This window comes from Anopheles moucheti, chromosome 3 (genome assembly GCF_943734755.1).
Source record: "Anopheles moucheti chromosome 3, idAnoMoucSN_F20_07, whole genome shotgun sequence".
Classification (NCBI taxonomy): domain Eukaryota; kingdom Metazoa; phylum Arthropoda; class Insecta; order Diptera; family Culicidae; genus Anopheles; species Anopheles moucheti.
Window position 1 is genome coordinate 20,810,840 of NC_069141.1, and position 10,620 is coordinate 20,821,459.

The window sequence follows — 10,620 nt, forward strand, 5'->3', positions numbered from 1 at the left end:
TTTGTTAAACTATTTGCTAAATAGCAACAAATCTGTTTTGTTACTTATTTTTGCGCAATAGCTGCTAAAATCGCACGAGCACCACAACCAAGTTGGAAAGAAGAACTCGAAACGGTAATTTGTTGCACTCCACACCACAGCCCCATAGAAGACAAACATAACCAGGCCAGCTAACGGGAAAATGAGCATCGAACGGCGGAAAAATTCGCTGATTTGCTGCTGTGGTGACGTGCGCCTTGAGTTTTTTTTTGCAGTTTGCAGATCAATAATGAAATTTGCATGCGAGCGGAACGTGGGTGGTGAACGTGGTGTGAGGTAGCAATTAAAAGTAGCAAAGGAGAACAAGAAGGGTGGCATGCAAATATTTCCACAAGTCAAAAAGCGTTTTGTTAAGAAGCAGGATTTGCAATTAAATATTTATAAGCGCACAATGTTCGCTTAACAATGGCTTTCATTTTTAAATTCTTATAGAATTATCAAGCGAGAAAAGCTACTCGCCAAGCTGTATACCAGCATAATTATTGCACATTTGAATCATTTGTACACATTTTCTGCTGGTCTGCATAACGATCGCAATTAATTAAGCGACCAGACCATGAAAGGCAAGATGACGCCATTTGCAAACATGAAACCAAATCAGCGTGAGACATAAACCCAACTAATAGCGTCTAATGAACGTTATCAATTGGCCTTGTTTGCGCAAAAATTGTACAGTGAAAGCATATGGTTTAACTCCACCACCTCCTGCTATCAACCGTAGTACGCACCTCCGCCATATTGAGCCGTAGGATCGTTGATCGATTATCGGCGTTTGGTTTGGATCGTTCAGTGGTAGCTCAGAGTGATTGTAAATCGTGAAATAACCCCCTTCTCTAAGCTTACAGACACAACGTGCATACAACCTGTAAGGTGTAAGACGTTGTTGGGAGATTCAAATTACTATCTTTCACAATCGCGTCCTACCATCGATCAGTGGGGTCTAACCTTCGTGTTAATCGTACTAAGCAAAGTAAGAGGGAAACATTTCGAGGTCTCTGCAAAACACGGTACATCACGCCTCTGCATACAGCTTTTCGTCTCTTGGGTGGGTAATGTTTTTGAAAGAGGGAATCGGTAACCCCAAGCGAAACGCGTCATCTTGGGTGTCCAGCACGATAGTGACTCCTTTCTAATAAAAAAGACCGGATGTTGGCACCATTTCGTGATCTTGTCTAAAAAACAGCAGTGTCTATACACCGTTTTAGATAGCAGGACGTATATGCCGTGGTTATATAAATGTAGGACAAATTAATTTAAAGCTACTTCAATTAAAGTCTTAGTTTTGTCTCATTGAATTGTGCCTAGTTTCCAATATAATTAGACATCTTCCTCCAGGGTAGGCTCTGGAGCCTCAGTTCCGGTATAGTATTCCAATAAATGCTCCCCCCTAGGTTCATCTTCATTTTAAGGATCGCTATCTCGTGTCTGTTGTTGATCGTTTCATGCTATGCTTCTCGCTAGATGTAACGAGCTCCGCTAAATGACGGTTTGCCTACGGCTACAATTACTTGTCCGTAGCACAACAGACTGGTCGCTTCACCTTTCACTACTCTATCGGAATCGATTACAATGGAATCGGTTGCTGGAAAAGTACAGTAAATTATTGACAGTTGCTCTAGGCGAAAAATGTAAATGAAAGACTTTAGAGATTGAATGCAAGTTAGAGATGGAGTGAGTAGCATGATGCATTAACCCTTGCTAACAATAGTAGTTAATATATAATGTATATGTTATTCAGACATAAGCGAAGGAAAAAAAAATAAGGAAATAAGGAAATTTCTGTCGCGTCTGCTCAATGTTTATCCTGTAACATAACTGTTACACCAAATAAACCACAAATATAGGAATATCTGGGGCATTCTATAGTTCAAAGTATTCCTTTCTATTTCTGTGAAGTTCGATAAGTTCGCTCAGATAAAGTTCGTGAATAGATATCGTTCTACTCGCTCAAGGAATTTCATCATTTTTGTTTTACTAACAACTACTTTTTATTCTAAATCATCTATGAATGATGATGAATCCCACCTCTTACTTGAGTCTCTTCAGCTTCAGTTATTCGAATTGTGAGATGTTTTTAGATGTAAAATGTGGTAATTAATATTGGTTTCAACAAATACAATAGTTATTAAAATAGTTTCAGTTCGATTTGTTGAAAAATTCAGTTCACAAGAAATACGTTAACAATAACTTTACATTTTTAACGTAATCAAGCTAGAATTTCGACATCTTGCACGATTGTTTTTTGTTATTGATAATTACTTTGTAAACAATTTCGAAGAGCTGGACAATGTTTTTTTATTTTTTTTTTGAGTCATTTTTGTAGAAAAGATGTGCAATAGGCTTGCAACAATTACAGCAGCATTGTTTACCCTAAAAAATTGTTGTGATTGTATGAACTCGGACCAATTAAAATGGCTGCTACGATAGTTCTAGTGTCGTAAATACAATTCTAGGCTAGTGAATATAGTTGGGACTAGTAATTTTGGTTGGCACTAATATAAACGCTTTTATATGACAATTTTATAATATTTGTACACTTGTATTTTTCTTGTCCCTAGTTGACTTTCGCCCACTGTCTTTAGCGAAGTGATGAAAAATGACCTCTCATGAATCGCATTTTCATTTCAGCTTCAGAGGTTCACAACGATGTCCATCCTTGGGTGTGATTCATTGTAACTTCAACTGCCATTGTTTAATCAATAATTATCTTCACACTTTGTCTGGTGTGCTTACTCTATCTGACCTGCCTAGCGCAGTGCCTGTTTATTGCAGCTGACATAATAATGGTGAAGTACTACATTGTGGTGTGTATCCGCTTTTCTGTTGCTTCGTCGTTGTAACCTAACATTGTGATAAGCGAAAACGACAGCTTAGTTCTTTTTCCCGCACGATAGAGAACTCGGCTCTATTGGACACAGGCGAACCGTTTGCCACACCTCACCGTTTGTGAAAGAAAAGTGGTTCAGAGAGAAGCACTTTTCCTTTGGTGGCTTTGTGCGGTGTGTACTGGCTAGAAAATCGGCTCTTTCAGTTCGTCCGTCGTCATTTCGAAACCCGCGATGGGAGTTCATCTTTCCCATTGTGTGTTGCATTCACGTTGCAAAATCTGTTCTTCCCTCTTCTCACCGTTTTGCTCGCCTTCCCCGTTTTTAGTAGCCCACAACCGGTTGCCCTTTTTATGGTCAGCGGTCGCGAAAGGAAGACGACTCGCAAAGAAGGACCCGTGGAAAGACCCGTACACAAAGACGCGCGCGTTCATGCTTCTCGAGAAGGTCGGAGAAGAACGCATTCAAATGCCCGAAAAAAAAACACACACACACACAACAGGCAAGAAGAAGAAGAAGAAGAAGAAGCGGACAAGGAAAAGGGGGCCGAATAGAAAAAGGGCAAGTTCGCGAGATTTGGAACCGTAGGCGTGGTTTCTTCGCGGCAATGGTCGAACGTGGAACTGGTGCGCGCGTGAGAGACCTGCCGTTGGGTGTTGCGAGAGGGGAGATTGTGTTTGTTGCTGTTGTTGTTGTTGTTGATGTTGTTGTTGTTTACTCTAGCCCGAATTCAACCCCGCGCACAGACACGCGCACACTTCGCCAGTGGGGTCGGTTCCGCTGCGATCTATTGCGAGCTTCTTCCACAAGTGTGTCATCATCCTCCATTTGTTTTTTTGTTTGTTTGGGGGGTGAGCGGAAAGTGTCAGCAAGAATAGATCAATATGGCGGAAGTTAAGGGATGAAAACTGGCGTAGAATTATTGGTTTGGTCATAGGGAACAGTGGGGACGAGGCACGGTGAAAATAGAGCATTGGGGGAATAGAGTATGTCCGGCTGATTGATGGGCATGGAAAGCACTCGCAATCATCATGTGAGGTAGCCTCGAGAAGCAATGGCTGAGGTCAATCATTAATGAATGGGAAGCAGTGCTGGTGTGTGGTTGTCACTACACACTGTCATACTGTCATCGATCGATCGAGTCTACAAGAATTGTCATTTTTTTAAATGTGTAATCTAAAGCCAAGGTGGACACCAAGCTAAGACAGTCTCTCGAGGTTCTTGTGCTTCTAGAATGTTATTGGAAATATTTGAGATAATACTCTGCTTTAGTAATCTTTGAGTCATACTGTGTACAAATTCCTCTTTCAGGTCAGGCAATAATGCATTCATGCTTAGAGAAGCATCCCCATACATCTTCTCAACAGCTAGAACTTCACCCATTAATTCCAGCTGCAGTCGGGCCATATAATGCTGGCGATTGGTGGGAACGTCTAGTGGCGGAAATAAATGTGCCCATGAGACACCGCCACGTTCACATGTTCCACCGCGTACAAGACGAATGATGCAACCGTCTACTAATAGTTCGTAATGCAAATGCAAAGGGTGTATGTGTGTGTCTAGAAGGGCATCCATTACCTCTTACTCACCACACACCAGCGTGCCAGTGGTATCTTGTGAGGCAATCACTACTATCACCACTATTCCATCTAAATGCACTTGCTGTGCACGGCATACACACTAAGCGCTCGCACGTTGCTAGAGTTGATGTCATCAGTGACATAACATTCGTGTGTTGTTGGAGCAGCTCTACCAAATCTCTTCCTACCCCGATCTGATCCACAGCTGCAGAAGATTTACTATAATACAATTATTAGCACACATCCAGTCGTCTCGTGTCAAAGGGAGGTTTGTTTTTGTTGGTTGCCAACACTCATACGTTCTGGGTGTCCTCCCTAGCTGTAGTATGCTTGATTAGTGTACCGCGATCGGGTGCCATATAAATAGACCACAACGTATAGCCCGGGTTTACGCATGTTATTGAACACACCGGGTTGACTTTTAGTAGCGTGCGAGCAAAATATATGCGAATGCACCACCATGCGGCCGCCACAAAACTAATGTTCGGACCTAATTTTAGCAGCCGCGTGTGCCTGTGCGCGCTCGCTGCACAAGGGTGAGATGACTCAGGACAAAGGAATTGACGTGGTTGATGGGATATTTTTATTGGTTTGTTTGTTTGTTTGTTAGAAATTGTTGGCAAAACTTTCCAGTGAGTAATACTCCTCCGTGTAAAAAGCATTAAGCGTCTTAGATTTCGCAGGTACGACATTACCCGCGTAGGAATCGCTTTGTGTGACAGTTGATCAGCTTATAGACAACGCTTTGCCAAGCTTCGATTGCTCCACAATCAACTTACGACCCATTTGGGTTATCGATGCGGGTATTGCAGCGGTGTAAAGCGGCGAGAAGCAAGGGTGGTGTGACAATTTCATACTATTTCCCCACCTAGTGTGCGCACGAGTGGTGCATTCGAGACTGTTGTCTGACCGGTTGGCGCCAAACCGTGAACCTGATTAGCCGCCTTCCGACCCTCTCCAATATCTCCTGCGTCTTCTACAAGGCATACATTGGCCTTCGGACGACAAGGTCTTTCATCGGAGTGGCAGAGTGTGTGCCCGGGGAAGGGAGACTCACCGCGTTTGTACCGCGCGGTTGCTTGGCACTGTGCTCAACACACAAAGAAAATCGAACTTCATGCACTTGCGGAACGTGCGGAACCAATGCCGCACCCGGAGAGGGAGACCCGGAAGTACAGAACGCGAATGGTGGAAGTTCTAAAAACTCTTCACTCTTCACAAAACCCACCATGGTCGATAAGTAGAAGAGTGGTGTGCATTGGCAAGGAAATCGCCTGTGCTTTCGGAGCTTTTTCCATCCCCCTCATCGTTTTCCGCAATTGCCCGATGGTGGGAGAAACTCCCGGGATACACGGAACATTATCTGAAACTAACGCTTTGTGGAGCCCTTTGCTGTGCGAAGCATAACGTTTTTTTTAGTTCGCTCCCCACAACCGGGGTGATATTGTGTGGCTCCCTAGGAAACGCGTTCAAAACACGACCATCATCATCATCATCATCATCACCAGGCAAAAGAAGGTTCGTCGCGATCCGTGCGCAGGCGCAGTCAAGAGCGCGCGATACATCACTTCTCGTCTGTGTTGTACCGCCCGCCCGCCTTTGTTTTGTGTGTGCGGCCCCACCTTTTTGGGGTCGAACGAATGGCTTCCTTGTGGAGCTGCAACTAGCAGTGTTGCCAGCATTGGTACTGAGGGGTTTTCTTTTTTGTTTGCGAAAGTTCGATTGTGCGGACAAGATAAGTAAAACTCCGCCTTTGTGCAACATCTGGCAGACGATCGTCAACCATGTTGTTGAAGGGTTTTGCTACACCGGGAATGTAAGTATTTTTCTTTTTGCATTCAAAAAACATTGCACAATTGTTGGGGATTTTTGTTATGCACACGTCGGCAACACTGTTTTTTGTGGGTGCATGGGAACTAATCGATACTGCTGCTAACGGGCATGTACGCTCATACAAACTATAAAGTGTGCACTATCCAACGGAAAAAAGGGGGATTTTCCTCATTTCCCAGTGGTTTGTTTTTCTCAAACTAGGTCACACAAGATATACAACTAATCGACAGAGACATTGCTTGTGTGTGTGGGAAATCCTTTAAGATGCTTGAGTCTTAAAATTCTATGATGGGAATTCAATTGCATAGCTATAATAACAAACAATTTCATCCTCAGTTTGTCAATTATAATACTTAGCTATGATGGCAGAATACTAATCGCAGCTAGTAGTAACCTTGTGCGTCAAATGAAATAAACCCAGTTTGACATTTGAATATTAATACTGACACTTCAAAGGCGCCTGTCTCTAGTGGTCCCCCATTTCCATGAGCCTTCCAATGTGCAGCTCTAGGCCTTTTCCATGAGCCAATGTGCAGTTCTAGGCGTCGAGTTCCGTCAATCAATTCTCGTTTGACGACAGACAAAAACGCAGCAAGAAGCTCGTCTAACTCGCTGTCCTTCACAGTTAATTTGCTGTTATTGCCGGTGTCCTTGTACACAGTTTCGAACCAGATCGCCTTAGCAGTTGGTATTGTTTTCATACTGTCTAGTCCCCCCGGGGGTTGAGCCAATTTTAGGATGAAGCCAAATACGTTCAGCAATTTCAATTCTAAAAAAATATTTTAATTTGCATTTGATTTGTTTCAGATAAAAAGACATTACCGGGTGAAGCACACAAATGTACCAACACTACGTTTATGATCGTTAAAAATGTACTATGCTTGTTTAGCGTCGCATTGCAAATTGAAAGAGTTTGACCTATAATTATTGTAATTATTTTAATCGATAATTAGCACCACGGACAACTTGAAATTATATACTTTGTATCTTATGTCGTACAAGAAACATTCCGTCCAAGAGATACAAAAAACCAACAACATCCGTTTAATTGTTTCCCATCGGTCCAGAAAGTGTGAAACCATTGGGCTAGAGTACAACGATAAATAATGAACAAACATATGCACTCAATAAATTGGTTAATGTGTGAGATCCGTATTGTGGACATATGTATGCACGGCTCATCTTTATCACCCCGCAGGACAAGTACTAGAGCAGAGCTAGAAAAAACAGTGGTACCGGGACATACCACTATATGGAAGCGTGTAAAATAATCGTTGCACCATATGAGGCGACCCGGGCTACCGGAACATTAATTATAGTTTACTGGTGAACGCACAAAACACAAACCGCCGACTGTTGCTGATGCCGGGCGATGATGGTAAAGACGAGAAACAACCGAGCAGGAATATCCGTCCGTTTGTTTTTGCACTCTATCGTAAGTTAATATGCAAAATAGGTGCGTGTGGTAGATGGTAGAATTCTTCAGCCGGCACTTCGCCTTCGGTTGGTCTCCACGACACGAGTTACCCTAGCGGTGGTGAGAATTACAAGCACTTTGGCCCAACGCTCTTCGATGAAGCGGACAGGCTATTTATGCTTCACTTTCGGGGTGTTTTGTACGTAGTGGTGATGATGATGATCGCTAAACGGGACGTACACAATATGTGCACGAGAAGGGGGTTGTTTTTTTCCTCCTTTTCTTCTCGCACATGTGGAACCCCGAGTGTCGTCGTATGCAATTGCAATTGCACGCGTAGCATGTACGGTGTGGATATGGTATTCGGTTTAAAGCATCTGTGGACACACAGCTCGGGTGAAAGGACGATATGGAGAGCCCTGGTCCCTGGGAAAGGTAACACACACACGGTTACCCGTAGCAATACACATAACCCATGAAACGGTGCTGGTCACACACGGCTGGCGACAGAAACACAAGCAATCAATGGGAACAAATCAACTTCCCTGTACTTAGAGTCCTGCAGCGGTTAGGTTGGCTTTCACCTAGCAAATGGACTTCCTCTTGCTGGGGGGATCCAGTGCGTAAAACTACCAGAGAGAGAGAGAGAGAGAGAGAGAGAAAGAGAGAGAGAGAGAGAGAGAGAGAGAAAGAGGAAGAGAGAGGGAAAGTACGTAGGGACCAAACGCACAATGAGGATTTTCCATGGCAGAAATAGAAGTTTTGCGGTGTTTTCGTTGTGTGTGCCACTAGCTAGCTGGAGTGGTTCAAACTGTAATGCCATGCATGCAATGTGAGGTGGATTTCAAACATCAAAGTGCAAAATTTCCATAAGCAACACATGCCACACCTATGCAAGCGGTTAAATGTGAAACGCATGAAGAAGGAGACGAGTCGGGAGGGTTTATCTGGAGGGATATCCAGATTCGTTTGAAAATTCTCATAATTTGAGAAGAATTTATTTCATGATCTCTGTGTCAAGTTCGGAAGTTCGATACGGAAAAATTCGTCTAATTGTTTTAATCGACACTAGAGGACCCAGAGCATCGCATTTTCGACTTATTTGCTTTAGATAAAGTAGTGCGATCAATCGATCCTCGAGTGGTCTACATTGCCTGATGTTGCAGATGTTGCTGCCTTGCAGACGTAAGCTGCTATTTTTGGGATCAATCAATTATATATGAGTAGGTGGCGCGTACTATAACCAACGATGAGCAAGTTAGTTTGATTTAGAGCTGCACCCTGACGTCATCAATATAAATATTTAATAATTTCCTTTTGTGTTACATATTTGCATGATGGTTATTTCGTGCCTCAAATCCGTTTTAACGAACCGAACTTTATTTAATATGATTTCCGTTAATTATGAACATCTCTATGAGAAATAAATTTACCCACTTAGACAGGGAACTTGTCTGCCAATGGCATATTGATTGCATGTGGTGGGAAAACTGATCGGTTCATCCATTCCCCGGCTCAATGCATTCGGTGGCGTTTTATTCCCGGTTCGAAGGTTAGTAAACAATTCCCTGATGAGTGTTGGAGGTAAAGGCAATCCCACTGACCAAAACATGAGCTTAACCGACCCGAACGAATCCGATTTCGATCCAATTTTCAGCAAACCAGACGATAGGCGCTTACACACAGCGCGCCTACCCCATTTTAGAGAGGGGGAGAGCGTGAGGATCCGTCTCTGGACACCTTCTTTTCTATCCTCGCCACCGGTCTTGTCACTGCCGTGGTGCAGAGTGTCGACTGAAGAGGACTCGGGTCTGGGAAAATGAAATTTTATCTCATCACTATGCAAATTTAATATATTGACCTGAATGTGCACAGCTGCAGTGACGACGAGGTGGTGCTGCTGTAGGCCGGCCGGTTTGCGATGTAGAAGCGTTTGTGCTAGGTTTATCGAGTGGTGACACACCGGTTTGGGAGATCTGTGTTCTGTACGCTGGAGTTGAGTTCTTTGCTGTCATTTGCATACACGTGTGTGTGTGTGTGTACGGTTGTTGGTGTTGATAGAATCTGTATGTGTGTATTTGATGGACGCGACAAAACCACTCATCGCGTGTAGTACGAAAGTTGCAAATCCTGTCTTCTTCTGCGGGATGGCAATCTCCACAGCAGACGACAACATGTGGTTTTGGATCTACTAAGCTAGCCTTACCTACTCGCAAGACAGAGTTCCGTTAAGCGTTGGGTAAAGTGGATATTTATTGATGTCAAGCAAGGAAGTTCAGCAGTTCGAGCGTTAATGTTCGCTCGTCTCGAACATGGAAGACATTTGTCTTGCCCTGTTTTCAAACCACCCTAGAAAAGAAGTCATTCAGATATTTCGAGGCTCCTTGGGGAGAAAAGGCACCATGCACGCCTTGACCCTTTCTTCCGCTAGCCATAACACAAAGCATGTACTCCAGTGAGAATACACATACGGAAAGTTCGAGCTGTGAAGCCGGGTGAAGTGACAAGAATTTCGAAATTATGAACCACCCGACGTTGCAGCGCAAGGTGAAAATTCAATTAGAGACAACGTGCAAAAGTGGATACCCTTCCTTTGCCTTATCCTCTTACCGCACGCGGGGATAGCTCGAATTAAGGGGTTGGACAGTGGAAGGCGCGGCGTTGATTGAAAATGAGGTCTGCGACCAATCGACACGATGCGACAAAAAGAGGGTAACCTTTACTACGTGAAGCACTTTGAACATTCACGTCCGCTTCAACGAAAGAACGAAGGGGGCATCGTCGTCGTCCTTGTGTCTGACGAATGGTGATGTGTGTACACAGGAAGTGTAGAATTTTGCATCATCGTTTGAAATATTGCACTCTGACTTTTGTACTCCATATGGCGGAAGGCCATTGATGGCTCGGTTGTGTGTGGTGAACCGCG